This window comes from Drosophila suzukii, chromosome X (assembly GCF_043229965.1).
Source record: "Drosophila suzukii chromosome X, CBGP_Dsuzu_IsoJpt1.0, whole genome shotgun sequence".
Lineage (NCBI taxonomy): Eukaryota > Metazoa > Arthropoda > Insecta > Diptera > Drosophilidae > Drosophila > Drosophila suzukii.
In genome coordinates this window covers 2355806-2372145 of record NC_092084.1, presented here as the reverse complement: position 1 = coordinate 2372145, position 16340 = coordinate 2355806, and the positions used below count along the sequence as shown (strand labels likewise).

Sequence of the window (16340 nt, the reverse complement as noted above, 5' to 3'; positions counted from 1 at the left end):
TATTTATTAGATCTATAATGTTTTCTTATGATAGAAACTATTAAAACTACTTATTGTGAAATACTTGATTGGTATTTATAAAAAAAACGAAAACCAAAAAAGTAAAATCTTATAGTTCTAGTGAAATATTAAAATTATGAAACTTACGTAATGGATTGCACCATCCTGTAATTATCTAAACTTTCGAGATTCCTGTGGTCCAAGCAGCTGCCACAAGCGTCAAGAAAATCGACCGCAATTTTATTAATTTTCCTGGCATGCCAGCGAATTAATTGGCATCTGATTTGAAGTCAGCACAATTTTCCCTCGGCCTTCTGTGGCAAATCCCGGCAAGCTAAGGATCCTTGGCCAATCCGAGCTGTGGAATGGGCCCCTGTGGGTTCCTCACATGGGTGTATGTTGTGTGAGCACAAAATGTTTGGAGTTGGAGTTGGCAGATTCTTCTGGTTGAGCTACCGTTGCGGTTTCTGTGGTCCGACCGCAAAGCGAGTTACAAAAACCGACAGAAAGACCCAAAACAGGTCCACCCCAATGTCGACAACTGCCCGCATAATTTCAACCTGGGCTTCCCTTTAATTTCAATACCCCGCTGCCAAAGATTGAAGCTGTATGTTTTACAATTTGCATACATATCACTTAATCTAAATATGATTATGACAGGTGGAAAGGTAGGTAGGGAAAGCCAATTAAAAAATTTGGGAGTGGTCACAGAATATTATTATTATGCGTTTATGATTTAGCACTATTAGGTATTCATCCAATAAGCTGACTTAAATTTTTGGTCCAATATTAGTTTAGTTTCTGGGTTTTATAAATCTCTTCGTACCCTTTACCATGTTCTTTATAAGGGTATCCCCCTTTCGATCCTTCTCACACTTACCATCCATCTGGGTATCTTTTTCTATGTGTATAGTTGTTGCTTTTTAAACATTTGCAGCATGTTATTGATACGTTTGCGATGCGCACCACAAATCACAGTCCAATTAAATGCCCAGTCGGACTCCAATTAAAGCTGCCACAGCCAGAGGGGCGCTCCGATTGGAACCCTTTCCAGGGGCGGCGGCAAGTAGCGGGGGGGGCGCCCAAAAGAAGAAGAAGCAGCTGCCGTTGCAAGCTGAAAACGTTGCAGAAACTTTTTCGACTGGCGAAAGTTTCGATGTCGCTTTGTCGAGCGCCAAATAAACCAGTTGCAGTTACCCAAACTCAAACCTGAACCCAGAAAACCCCATGTCCAAATAAAATATATATATAGGTTTATATATAGGATATATATTGTATGTGCCAGGGATGGCACTCGAAACGTAGCAACAAATTTACGACTTGTACGTGAAAATTATTTTCCACACAAAAATTAAAACAGTCGAGTGTTAAATTTCATTTGCGAATTTATTAGTCAGCATCACTTCTAACATTAAATTGGTATTTCCTCTTGAAAAGCAGTTCACTCAAATGTAAAGTGATTATTAAAAGCCCTTGGTAAATTTACAAATAAAAACTTTCTAAACGTTAGATTTAAATTGGGAGATAGAATTTCAACTCTAGTTAGTATTTTGGCACTTAACATGCATGCACTCAGCAAGGTTTATGCAAATAATTAAATGTACATGGGGAGGAAAATATATTGATCTTTTTTTTAAATACATTGGGTATAATCATTTACAGAAAAATAATCAAGGGAATATTACATTTATAATTAATAATTAATAATAACAATGAGTGCTTATATTATGCATATTAAAATTGGAATGAAATAACAATTTAAACTTTCAAATAAATAGTGACCATTAATTTTCCAATAACAATAAGAAATTTATTAAAAAAATTTTATTAGTTACACTTTATGCTTAATTCTATTAGGTTACTATTTACAGATTTTATTATTGGTTTTGCTTTTCCTGAATTCATCTTTAGAGCCTTCTGAGTACATCTTTTCCTTTTCTTTTTCTTCTTTTCATCAGATTCACTTTATGCTTAATTCTATGAGGGTACTATTTACAAGTTTTATTAATGGTTTTTCTTTCCTTCCAACGGGGCACACCGCTCCATCTTCACTAGGTTCACTTTATGCTTAATTCTATGGGGTTGCTATTTACAGAATTTATTATTTGTTTTGCTTTCTACGAATTTTCCTTTAGAGCTTACCTATGGTAGATCATCCGAGTACATCGTGTTAGGTTCACTTTATGCTTAATCCTATGGGGTTACTATTTACAGAATTTATTATAGACTTTCCTTTCCTTCGATTTTACTTTAGAGCTTTCTATTGTGGTTCCTTTGGTTACATCATATTTCATTGCTATGTCTGACTCCTGTATCAGTGTTCAGGGAAGTGATACTCTGCTACTCTGCTGGTGGCCATGCTTCTTAGATCTTACCGGGATTCGAACCCGGACCGGTGGCGCTACGACTTCTATCTGAGGAGTCACTTCTACTCACTCAGCTACCACCGGCGGCGAGGTGACAGCGTCTGGGGGCTCAGTTAAACCCCACCTACTGGGTTTTCTCGGAAAGGTTCCTCTGTTGTGATTCCCAAGTACGTTTTCCGACTACGAAATTCGATTGTTGGCAAGGCGAAAAGTTTCACTTTTGAATTCGAATTTCTTCACATAAAAAACACGAAATAACTTGCGATTAAACCAACTGAGTGGTTACTCTAAATAAGTATATTATATCAATACACATATATCTATTAGTAATAGTACATAAATATTAGGTTTTCCTTCAAAGTTTTAAACCTTGATACTCTTATTTCTATCTTAAGTATTATAATTTTTTGTAATTTAAAGTACTTTTAATGATTATGAACTGTATCACCTGCAGCACAGTCAATTTAAACGTACTTTTTGGCCAATCACTCCATCCAAAATCACCAGCAGTCAGAGTAATTGGGTAAAAACATTTAGCTTGTGTTTATGGCTCCCTGAACTTAACTTTCATTTAACTTGGGCGAAGACAGAAATCGAAAATTTGCAACGCCACTGCTACTTTTTCACCCCCCTCATGAAAATTGAACTAAACTATTTCAATGTTTGTTGTTGCTCTTCCGCAATTTGCAGCGTTTTGTTTTTGTTGCGATTTTTAGACAGTTTTCGGGCAACTTCAAAGTCAACAGCGACTGCGCTGCCTCTGCCTCTGCCTCTGCCGCAGTCGACGCCGACGTCCTTGCAGGTCCTGATTTTGTTGTTGTTTTTAGTCCTTTTTTCAGCAGGACGGTCCGCTTAAGAGCGTAAAATGCATGGAGTTTATATAAAGTTTATTGTAACACAAAAACGTAGAACTTTTTGATGTTTTATTAATTAACTTTTTGCATTCTGCAGGAGGAGGAGGGGTCGGGAAATTGAGGGGGCGGCGGGGGTAGGAAGTGAAAATAGTTGCTAGCATGTGGTTAAAACTTTGATGCCTGCTCCAGTGACGTACACTCACACATATCCTTTGAGCATATTAAAATATTTATGATTGTGTGAAAGAGCGAGGATGTTGCGGAGAAAGAGAGGCCAGAAGATTTTCCCGTCTAGGCAACTTTTCCGCACTAAGATACATGTGCACCTAGAAAAATCAACATCACCAGGCCTTATTGTATCAACAGCAATCTACTTCATTTAAAAGAATTAAGTGATAATATTGATTTTAGCTGAATGATTAAAGTCAGGGATCATTATAAGCAACATTCAAAAAAATCAAATATAATTCATATTTTTAAGTTTTATTGTGTATGTATTGTTCAGAAATAACCAAATTATATGTTAGTAAGATAGTACGAACTATTCCAATCGGAACTAACCCGATATGTGGGCTGGGTGCTGACGTATGGGTTCTCCGTGCGGTGAACATGAGTTCGAGTCCCACATTAATAAATATATTATTTTTTTTTATGTTTTTAGCTTTAAAATATGGTAATATTTTTTAAGTCCAAAAGAAATAAATTTACTAAATTAGGCAAAGAAAGTAAAGCCAACAGTAACATATTTTGTCAACTAAAAGATTAAAGTTATAAAATTGTTAAATTTCCTCATTTCGGTTAGTTTCATGTTATTTTTTCTTAGTTATTTCCATGCGCTTTCTAGCCATTTAGTTGGTTGATCAAAGCTTAAAATAAGTATTAGTAAAAAAAGTAAAACAAGATCTGTGTTATAATTTTTAGTAAGGCTTAAGTGGTTGCATCCATCATTCACCGATATAATACAAACCAATATTGATCTTTTTGGCAAGCGCTTCTGTCAGTGTAGGCACACACTTTTTGGCCAAGTACTTTTGCCATCTTTCGCTTAATTGCTCGTAAAATGTGAAAAAGTAGGAAGTTCTCAAAGCGAAATAGAGGGGGCCGAAATAGCCAAACACTTGGACCAAATAACAAAACTTTCATCAAAAGCAAAGAAGCTGGAAAATACAAAAACCAAAAAAATGAACTGAAAGATGGTGGAAAAAATAAAAATAAACATACAAAAACTGGCAACTCAGAGAAATCTTGGAAAATGATTCGATCGAATATACAATAAGGTAGCCAGGGCCAATACTCTCATTAATATATGATTGAGTCTGGAGCGAGAGCGGCCCTCTCGGCTGCGACTCCATTATAAATCTTCGAAAATATGCCATAAATAATGCAAACAATTTGCCAGCATAGAAAACCCAACTGGCAAAGGAAAACTCTCTGTGAAAAGCAGCCCGAGCACAAAGCGAACTGCAAAACGAAAACGAAACAAAGGCCCCACAAAGAAAATTTCCTGGGTGGGAATGGGTCGGTGAAAGTATAGACAACAACAAACAGCAAACGCAGAAAAGTAGAATTCACTTTGGGTCACTTTTCATGTGGAAAACCAGATACACTAAGGATATTGTAAGGCCGATTTCTCTTGGTGAAATGGATTTAGAAATTTAGTTACTTAAATTTGTATAATAAAGAACACAGGAATTTTTATTTTAGTGGCATTGGTCTAGCAAATATTGATATGTTTTTTAAGCTAAAAAACAAAACAAACAATGGAATATTTTTAGAAATTTCCCTGTTAAAAATATCCCTAAACAGTATAATAAGGACCTGGGAACTATAAGTTCAGTTGCATGGGTCAAGCATATATTTTTAGATTCCTTTAGTTCAAGGCAAAAGAAAAGTAAACAATAAAATTTGAAAAATATCCTTAATTACCCAAAAGTATCATCGACAAACATTTCTTAAGGCCCAAAACCCCAGTCGTAACGCCCAGTTCCATAGAGTAACCTCATACACACGCCATGCAAAAACAATTGCCGAGGCAGTCAAACTTGTATTTTTGCGCGGCAATAAAAAATAAAAACAACAGCAGCAGCAGCAGAACTTGGCTTGTTTTTCCGTTTTTTTTTTTTTTGTTTTTTTTTGCGAGCAGAGTAGAGAAGTGCTGGATTAACACAGCAGCAAAGATGGAAAATCTGGGTGGAAAATGGCGGAGGGGGTGGAGAAAAGGAGAAAACTGTGCGCGGCATAACGTAACAACAAAGCGCACCAGGCACGAGTACAAAAGTACAATAAAATTGCATACGAAAGCAGTTTACTGCAGACGAAAAAATTAAATTAATGAAGAAAAATGGTAATAAAGCGTTAGTCACGTGTGGGCTCCCCACTTCCCTCTCTTTCCCGCGCAGAGTGTCTGTCCCTGTCTCTTTTCTAGACGAGAGTTAGACACAAGAACTTAAGCCAACAAATCTGTGAGTAGTCGTAAAAAAGGAAAAAAGGAAAAAAGACCAAGGGCTGCAAATTAAGTATGCGCGCTGTAAAGGACATAAACATAAGAATTTTGACTGGAAATAAACAGTAAGAGCCTCTGCGAAGTGGACATGACTTTTAATTCGTCCACTAGGCTGCACTGCGCAAAAAGGTGTTAGGCTAGACAAAAAAATGGTTTTTGGGACCCATAGTTTCTGTATTGTAATTTCCCCATCTATATTTTACTTTTAGTACAAATGGTATATTTATATAAACATGAATCATATAAATACGCGTACAAAAGTTATAACAATCTATTATAAAATTGATTTTTTTTAATTTAAAAAATTTATAAAATTTAACAAAAACTTCGGCACGCCGAAGAGCATCCTTTATTGATTCATGTCTATTACACTTTTTACTTAATTCTAAATTGAGTGCCTGTGCCTGTGAGTGTAAATGTGTACCATGCCATTACTTACCGGGACTCGAACCCGGACCGGTGGAGCTACAACTTCTATTTGAGGAGTCCCTTCTACTCACTCAGCTACCACCGGCGGCGAGGTGACAGCGTCTGGGTGTTCCCTTAAACCTCACCTACTGGGTTTTCTCGAAAAGTGTTCCCAGTGTTGTAATTCCCAAGTCCGTTTTCCGAACACTCTTTTCGATTGCTGTCAAGTTATTGCCTGTTATCGATAAAAGTGTAGTGTTGATCACGTCGGTTAACCCTAACAAAAAGGTTCCCTTACAAAGGGCGGTAACGCTTTGACTTTTAAATTAAAATTGCTTAGCTTAAAATACTTGAAATACTAAGTGATTAGCAAGTAAATCGAAATTGGCAACCAAATTTCCTTTAAATAATTTCGTTACTACAAAGCATCAATGAATATGTGGGTTTTTTTATATCAAGACTAACCCCCCATTTTAAAGCATGCTCATTAAAGTGTTTATTAACAGCTAATTAAATGTACAAGCCTTAAAGACCCATAAATAATATCCGCTTATGAATAAAGCGAGAGGATAAAGAAATTTTGAAGCTGCTTTATAATTGAAATGCCATTAAATTGATGAAACCTTTTCAAATTAGATTAAATACATATAAGCGCATGTATCGCATACTTTGAGGCTTTTCAATGGCCGCTCATTAATTTTGCAGGATTAGCAATTAAACACATGTAGATATATGTGCATATATTCGGGAAACTGTTGGTGTTCGGGGGGACTTAATCCCATTATTAACACTTTACATGGCCAGCGATTTGGCGGGCAAATCGCGCGACTCGGAAAATCATTGGAGTGCACAGCGCATCGTGCAAATTGACAATTAAATATCAACTTGGTTAACTTTTATGTGGCATTTTGACAATGCCAATGGCCCAGTGTTGTTGCATGTTGGCCAGTGTTGATTAACAGCTAATTAATGGGGCTGGGGATTTAAAGTCGCATAAATTATGCGCATTAAGTCAATGGAAATGGGAACGGGAATGGAAATGGAAATGGGGTAGGCGGGGTATACGAGAAGCTTTTCCACTGTTTACACCACAAATATGCCTCAAAAGCAAATCAAGCATAATCAAATTATTTCCACTCGATTGGTGTTTATTGATAAATTACGCCACAAACAATATTTTGATAACATCAATTATAGTCACCACTGGCAGTGCCAAGCCAAATCCCCATGCCTCCCACTTTTTCACCCTCTTCAAGGAAATATCAATGCTGAAACCGAGACCCAAACAATTTCTTTTGCCGACAAAGGGGGAGCAAACACAACAAGAAAGGACAAGGAAAAAAGTGTCATTGATATGGAAAGGACTTTCTTTTGTCACGAAATTTCCGAGGGTTAGTAGGTGCTAATCGAAGACACATGCATGGCCCAAGTCTATAATTATGAAAAGAAACCGTCTTGGGGAAAGCCTCGGTTTCCTACACTCAGCGGCAAATAAATTTATGGGGTAATGAAAGACTAATTAAATAAATTGGATTGCTCAAACCATACAAAAAATGTCTAATTTACTATGGAACAACATTTATGGGAATTGTAGCTTATAAACATTTTTAAAAAACCTAGATAAATAGTTTCATGAAAATTTCGAACCAAATAGAATACTTATATTATTATTAACCAAATGGGAATTATAAACTAATAGGTTAATAGTTCAATATAGATATATTAAATATGGTACGAATCCCAAACCATTTCCATATCTCTTGAAATATTTTCTGACCTATTGAAAATGTAGCCAACACATAACATTTGGGTAAGCCCAAATAAATTACCCATGAAAAATCATCTTCCCCATTTTTAAAGACTCACCGTTTGTGGGTCGAAAAAAAGATTATTGGATACTCCCCCGTCGCCAAATGCCACGTAATACCCTCATCACTGATAGAGCAACAAAAACCAAGGAAGTGGGCGGGGCAGGGGCGGGGTGTGTGTGTGTATTATTTTTTTGGGGTGCTTGGGACCACATGTGTTTTTATTTCCTGGCCACAATTGATTTGTAATCTTGGTAAACAGGATTTAACAGATTAGACGTGTAACAAGCGACGGGCGACCGATAATCGCACACACACGCACACCACCAAAAAGGGGCTTCCTCACGCACACCACCTCACTCACACACACGCACACGTGTCCTGCTTTTTGGGCCCTCTTCAAACAGGGAACAACCGAAATATTGTGCACCCCAGCATTTTTGGGGCATATGGCTTTTGGGCCTATTTTATACCAACAAATATGGTTACGAAAAATAAATATTATAATTTTTTCCCTAAGAACAATTGAATATTAAATTTGTACATTGATATCATTATATATTGTAATCTTTTAGAAATTGATAAATATAATATCTATGATATTGGTACTCATTAAAAAGTAATAATTATTTATCAATAACTTTCTAGCATCCACTGTTTTAATTTAAAATAAATATCTATATATATAGAAAATGGAAAACTATGTTTTTAGGAATTCTCGTTAGCATAAACATTTTTTTTTTAATTTTTTTTAGGTTACACGTAATTTCCATTTACTTGATTCGATTTTGCGTTCAGTTTAAGTTAAAATATATGTAAAAAAAATGTAAGAGCCATGTTTTTAAGAATCTAAACGTAATAGTTGGTAACAAAATATTTTATTTAAAATGTAATTTAGTAGTATTAGTAAAAAAAAACTTTATACGACCGCTGTTGGGATCGAACATAGCTTTTTTTGACCGTAGTTAGGAGCTCCATGCTTCGAGCTACTCTGAGTTGTCACATCGAGTGGTTAGGCTATCACTTGACCGGTTTGTGTGAGGAGTTCCTTTTAAATGTTAGAAATGTATACGTTATTTAAAAAAGCCACTCCAGGGTGTTTCGAAGTGCGAATGGCGACCTTTGCGACTTGGCGTGTTCCTTTATTTGCGCTCGCTTGCCTCACATGGCTGGTTTGGGCTGTATGATTGATACTTAATGCCGCTTTTAGCCTCGTTAGGATATCGTTGGCCGTGTCCTGCAACTGTGTCGACGTGTGAGTGTGTGTGTGTCGTCATCCTAATCGGCCAGTTTTATTGTCATTTCTTTGGCTTTTGTTTGAGCCTCAGCCGGGCGCCAATTAGCTGCCCGTTGTCATCGAATTCTCGCCTACCAATTCCCCAATCCCCGATGTCCTTTCCCCACACCCACAGACTACACCCACTACCATTTTCCCAATTCCAATCCCAGTCTCGGCCATTTTTCCATTTGTCAACGTTAATTGATGGTGAGCACTCATTTAGACTGAGATCTCTTTGGCTAGTGCGTCAATCCATCAGTTGGTCAGTTGGTCAATGAGTCAGTCAGACGAATCTGGCTTTCAATTAATTTATGCCAATGGCTAATTTTGATAACTGGCCGCACACACACGGCTGGATTTGGGATGATATAACTATATATAGCAGGTTGAGCTGCTCCCAAATAAAGCGACCACATGGCGGATGATCAATGTGCGCGCCGTTTGACCCACGTTGACCATTAACAATTCAGATGAGTTCCTTCTTTTATATCACTTACCGTGGCTCTGTTTGCTGCTATTTAAATTAGTAGAATAACAAGCAGACACAAAGATATTAGATATTTTGCTCCATTAATTCTGGTTACTATTCGTTTTCCAGAGGATAAATGTAGATGCTGAATATTATTTTTAGATAGAAAACATTATCTAAGAAATTTGTATAAATAAAATTGGACATTTATATGTGTTGTTTATTATCAGTAGAAAATATTAGAAGAGAAAAAGAAAAATAATGAAAAGAAAATTTTAATATAATTAAAGCTTTGGTGTCTTGTGATGAATTATCTTCTACTCTTCAATTCATCCTTGCTTGTACTAACATATATTAAATTAATAACTTTTTGTCTAGTGTATTTTCAGCTGAAGAGATTAGTTATTCTGCTATTTTCGTGTTTTTCTTGGTTATATCAAAATTAAAAGAACTCCTAGCAGATAAGCGTCAAAAAGTAGCATAGAAATTTCATGTTTAACTAATTTTGGATGTGGTCGCCTGAAAAGCGACAAAACCTAGCGCAAAAATTATGGGAAATCCATTCAATTAACGCATCAGCCGGGCAAAAGTGGTGTGTGGGGTGGGAAGGGGGAAGGGGGAAGGGGGTCGGTGAATCGATGTGGAAATGGGGAAACTGGGCGGTGGAAAAGTGGGCGGAGAGTGGGGAAAGCGCACATAAACAGAGGCGCATAAGCGGCCATATAATCACTTCAATCACGTTTGCATAATTGTTCAATTATGAAGCAATTACCGCAAGCGATGGCCGGCGTCTCAATCGCTGTCTCTTTCTGAACTATGGCTCTCTCTTTCTGGCTGCGTATGCCCCGTCTCTTTCCAACAAAACGCTTACCGTCTCTTTCGCACGTTTTTCGGGTAAGCGACCGCGAGTGTTATCAGTAATATGCCAACAACCGAAAAACGATGCCTGGCCACCAAAAATCATCAGCCACATGCGATGTCCTTTGGCTCTTGGTTCTCATACCCCTCTCCGTAATCCTGCCACCCCCGCCCATGGTCATCCCCTTTTCAGCCCCCCGAAGCCCTTAGCCTGTGCTGGTGTGTCATATTAATTAAGCGTTTGATTACCTACCAAACGGACGCTGCGAAATCCATTCGGATTTGGTTCGATTTACCAATTTTTTTCCCTGTGCTTCGGGGGATTTTCGGGGTTTCCTGTAAAGCAGAAGGGATCCCGTGGATTTTTGGGGGAGCCAAAGACTGGGCATAATTGCATGCAATTTTTATCGCCGCAAGGACAGATGCCCAGCATGACGATTGCCATGCTGATGATGATGGCGATGACCATTCTGGAATGCAGGAATGCAGGATGTACAACTGGCCAATGGGCGCACTTAACTGGCTGGTAATCGGTTATGCAGCAGTTGATAAACTTAATAATTGCAACATTCGAAAATGGTAGATTGCCATTTCGGGCATTAGGCTATGAATCAAGTGGTAAATGGTCGGGCAAAGTGCATGGCATCCTTTCGTGGCAGTTTGATTTTTCGGATTAATGTGCTCTAGAAATTAAAAAAAAATAGTTTTCTTAACATAAAATTGTTTTTATAGAAACTATGCTTTGAAAAATTCTACCAAATATTCTATTCAAAGAGTCTTACCTTTAACCTTTAGTTAAAAAATGGTACAGCCCTTTTTCTGATGGGCTCTGCAAAAAATATTAAAAAGGGACCATATAAAGCTGCTGATGAAAGTGGAACCCTTTGTTATTTAAAGATTACATTTTAAACTCTTTAATTTTACCATTTAGTCTTATATATCCTTGCATTTATGTACTTCTAAGTTTGCCTAGTGGAATAGACTTTTGCTTACTAATCATTGCCAAACAGGTTCAACTCCACATTGGGTAGGTACTTTTTTATACACAAAATAAATCCATTTGGCTAACCAATGTCGTTTAATTTTTGTTTTTTTTTATGCTATAATTACATTTTTGCGCTTTGTGGTTGATTTTTGGCAGTGAGTTTCTTTTGCGACATGAAAAGTTGCAAAGTTTACGACGTGAAAATCAGACAAATAAAACTTGTGAAAAAATTCGCATAACTTTCGGTCGTTGCCGATCCTAAGTGTCATCATGTGGCAAGCACATACACCCACCGACAAAAAAGGAGAAAGGCCCTCACTCAAGTGAGGCAACATAAACTTGCAACACCCAAAACGGAGAAGAATTACCCTTTATCCGGGGGCCAAAGAGGTGGTTAAGTCAGCAGGGGCGACAATGAAGTGGAAATTTGTCTGCGCCAGAAGAGGAAAAAATTCAAATCAAAGCTCATCGGAAGGCGGCAATGACTGCCACGCCCACCCATCACATTGGAGCTAAAAATAAAGTATCCATACTCTCTTGTGAAAAAACTCGGTTATGGACTTTATCAGCGGCTTGATTTTTCGCTAGTTTTGGATTTTATTTTAAGATAGTTTTAAAATCAAGTTTAATTTTAACCCTTAACCTTAAAACTTAATTTGTTAAAACATACATAAGTTCTTTTTTTCTTTTACCCATAATAAGTGTACCAGCAACATATGTTGAATATTAAACATGTTTTATTTCTATTCTTTTATCATTTTATGCCTCATCTGGTTCTACTACAAATCGAATTTCATTGTTTTTGCTTGCTTGGATTATTTTCAGTGTTATTACTGCTACTTTGGTTTTGGCTTTTATTTCAGAAATTGTTTATGAATTGGAAAATTAAATTCTTCACAGTTTCCCAGCCCCTTTTCCACCCCTTTACACCCTCATTCTGTTTGGAGATTGGGCTGGAAGTTTATTTGCATGCGGAAAGTTCAATTCAAATTGCATGCTCTGTCGCACACACATACAATACATACGCGAATGCGCCACTCCCCCTTTTTTCTCGCCCACATTTTCCCCACTTCCTTGGCGACTTTTCTTTCATTTCCAAACGACTGAAAAGGGTTGCTCCGTCTTCGAAATGGAAATGGAAACGAAAATGGGTTTATGTTCAAAACAATCTAGAATTTGTTCGGAATATTTTTAGTCACTACACAAATACTTAGTTTATAACAACAGAATACCATATATATTCAACTTATAAATTCATTACATACAAAATCACTTGACAGCAATGAAATAATAATAAACCATTTATAAAAAAAATAGTTCAAAATATTTTACTTATTTTAATATAGTTACCTGTTTATTTAAACAATTTTCCAAAATGAGTCGTTTATTGTTTGGAAGGAGGCACAGTAAGAAAATCACAACTTTATACAGCAGACTTTTTTATTTGTGCAGTGGAATATTGCATTTTTAAAATCTGTTTAAGAGGCAAACAAAATTAACTGTCCCCCTTATAGGTCTTAATAATTTGCATAATAAATGTAAAATATAACTGTATCTCTGCGTTTCTTCTCATTTATTTATTTATCACTAAAAATGCTGCAGAATATTATAATTGTTAATCCTGCTTAGGGCACAGAAACATACATGTTCCTCCAATAGATTTCAATCATTTTCAAAAGATTTTTAAACTAAAACTGTAATGCGAGCTTCGCGATTTTCCCCGTTTTTCCGCTGTCATATCAAACTTTCGCATCGAAATCTATGGCATGTACAATGGACATGTATGTGTATAGATGAACACGTAACTAATTCCCGATCCGGATTGACCAACAACTGACAAACAACGTGAAGCGGCAAACAAACAATTCACACTCAACAAGCGAAGCAAATGAGTTTTGATTCATTTAGCGTAAAATGAAACCCAAAACGGGGAGGGAGAGGGGCGGAAAAGCGATGGAAAGGCGGTGGAAAAGCGGGGGAAAAGCGGAGGAGAAGGGGGAAACGTTGCCGAGCCATTCAGCTGTCATTTCATTATTTATACTGCTGATTAAATTTCCGCTTATACTCATTAAGTTCCATTGTCAAACCACTTCCGCTGAGGAGCAATAGAGAGGGGAGGGGACCAAGGACCAAGGACCCGGGACCCAGGACCTAGGAACCAGGACCAAGGACTAGACGAGACATAGACGTAGAAACACAACCACATGGATGGCGGAAAAGGGGGCGGCGGGATAACAAACTAATTAAGTCGACGGCAAACTGCAAAGGTGGCCCAACTTGGTTGCCACTTCTTTGGGAGTCAAAAAGGAGGGGAGGGGGTGCTAAAATGGGATAGATTCTCTTTCTCTGGAGAACTTCAAACTTCACTTCCTCGTATTCCTTAAAGCCCCGATTCCCGGGCACACCACCTCGAGGTGCGAAAACTTCAGCGAAGACCCACTTCAAAATTGCAATCGGAGCCAAGCACAATTAACAAGATAACACGGCCAGCAAAGGTATGTATATAAGGTATAGGGATCTGTATTGCCATCCACTTGCCACCCGGCAAAAGACAATCAAACTTTCGCCAAGATTGCGTTTCGGATAATAGCGATAGTCGTTAAAGCCGAAATCACGCTTCGCAAATTAATTGAATAGGATGGCACCAAGTGAGATAAACACAACAAAATATCAATATTGTTAGCATTTATTGAAAAGAAAAAGAAAAAAAGAAGACCATGCCAGGACTCGAACTTAGTCCTTCCAGGACAAAAAATTAGGCGAACTTCAACTAGGCTATCTTATCACCTTGTTAAACACACATCAAAATGTTCTACATAAGGTGACATTTTAACTACACAAAATCAAGCTGGCAATGTACAGTGTTGAAAAACGTTTTTATACCATGCAGAAAAAGGTTGTACAATTTCACCAATTTGAAAAGGTACTCGCAGCCATTGAATTTTCTTTTTTTATTTGTGGAAATCAATTTTTCTGTCCAAAACAAAATAATATTTGTTTGTTTATTTTATATGTAAAGCGATTATTAAGATTCTTTCAACTCCTGAAGTAGTGCCACTGACAGATGGTTGGTCCGTTTTTCCAACTAATAAAGGAATTTATTTTTCGCATCCATACATCTGAATTAAAGCTTTCATATTTTGTCCACCTTCTAAAATAATGTACAACGAAAGGCTTACATTCACCGAAAGCGTTTTGGTTTTTATCAAATTATGTCTACATTTTATTATTATTTTGTTTGTATGTAAAGTAAATCCTCTTTTTTGTATACTTTGTATGCAAACAAATTTTGTACATAAATAATCCCCCAAAAAACACACGCACAATAAAAGTGTGAGTATAAAAAAAGGCCATTGCCCTTTTATACAAATTGCAGGAGATGCACTTATGCACTCAATTAGTGGTCAAATCTCATGCTCTTTCGTGTGTTCATGTAAACTAATTCTAAATCAAAAGTTCACATTTTACCGTCCTTAAAATCGCTTCCTTTTTGGTTTGACAGTGAAAAGCGCCTGCGACTCTGATGTATGTTTAATAATACGGAAAAAAAAGACTGCTGGTGATTAATTGGAGTTGGTAGTTAAAGGTCTTTAATATTCTTCAAAGGCTTTTTTAAACAAAGAAATATCGATTATAGGGGTTAACCAACTTGCCCAACACTGAACCCATATCGATAACAGGCGCACTGCCAACAATCGACTTTCGTACTCGGTAAACGGACTTGGGAATCATAACAGAGGAACCTTTCCGAGAAAACCCAGTAGGTCGGGTTTAAGGGAGCGCCCAGACGCTGTCACCTCGCCGCCGGTGGTAGCTGAGTGAGTAGAAGTGACTCCTCAGATAGAAGTCGTAGCGCCACCGGTCCGGGTTCGAATCCCGGTAAGATCTAAGAAGCATGGCCACCAGCAGAGTAGCAGAGTATCACTTCCCTGAACACTGATACAGGAATCAGACATAGCAATGAAATGATGAAGTAACCAAAGGAACCACAATAGAAAGCTCTAAAGTAAAATCGAAGGAAAGGAAAGTCTATAATAAATTCTGTAAATAGTAACCCCATAGGATTAAGCATAAAGTGAACCTAACACGATGTACTCGGATGATCTACCATAGGTAAGCTCTAAATGAAAATTCGTAGAAAGCAAAACAAATAATAAATTCTGTAAATAGCAACCCCATAGAATTAAGCATAAAGTGAACCTAGTGAAGATGGAGCGGTGTGCTCCGTTGGAAGGAAAGAAAAACCATTAATAAAACTTGTAAATAGTACCCTCATAGAATTAAGCAAAAAGTGAATCTGATGAAAAGAATAAAAAGAAAAAGAAAAGATGTACTCAGAAGGCTCTAAAGATGAATTCAGGAAAAGCAAAACCAATAATAAAATCTGTAAATAGTAACCTAATAGAATTAAGCATAAAGTGTAACTAATAAAATTTTTTTAATAAATTTCTTATTGTTATTGGAAAATTAATGGTCATTATTTATTTTAAAGTTTAAATTGTTATTTCCTTCCAAATTACTTTTTAAAATAATAAGGTATTATTTTTAATAATAATAGACTATTTTTATATGTTTTATATTTCATGATACTTACAAATTAATTATTTCTTCTGAAATATATTTCATAAAAGCTAAATATATATTGTTTGCAAGCAAATAGGAGCATGTTTTAACTATTTGGTTTTTGCAACGACTTTCAACTGCCGAACAAGTCTATTTGGTCTGAACAAACCCATTATGTTATTATTATTAACATTTTTGTATTATTATTTCAGATAATAAAAATGATCTCTTAATTTTAAATGTAAAA

General features: G+C 36.8%; 2 long non-coding RNA genes across 2 annotated transcripts; one reads left to right on the top strand and one right to left on the bottom strand.

Annotated features, from left to right (window-relative positions):
* Positions 1–1809: 1809 nt before the first annotated feature.
* Positions 1810–2448, bottom strand: LOC118878320 (uncharacterized). The gene is made up of 2 exons (XR_005014822.3): positions 2143–2448; positions 1810–2085 (listed from the first exon to the last, which is right to left on the bottom strand). It is a non-coding gene; the product is annotated as an uncharacterized lncRNA (long non-coding RNA).
* Positions 2449–15334: 12886 nt separating this feature from the next.
* On the top strand, positions 15335–15976 carry LOC118878318 (uncharacterized). The gene is made up of 2 exons (XR_005014820.3): positions 15335–15643; positions 15701–15976. It is a non-coding gene; the product is annotated as an uncharacterized lncRNA (long non-coding RNA).
* The last annotated feature ends 364 nt before the right edge of the window (positions 15977–16340 follow it).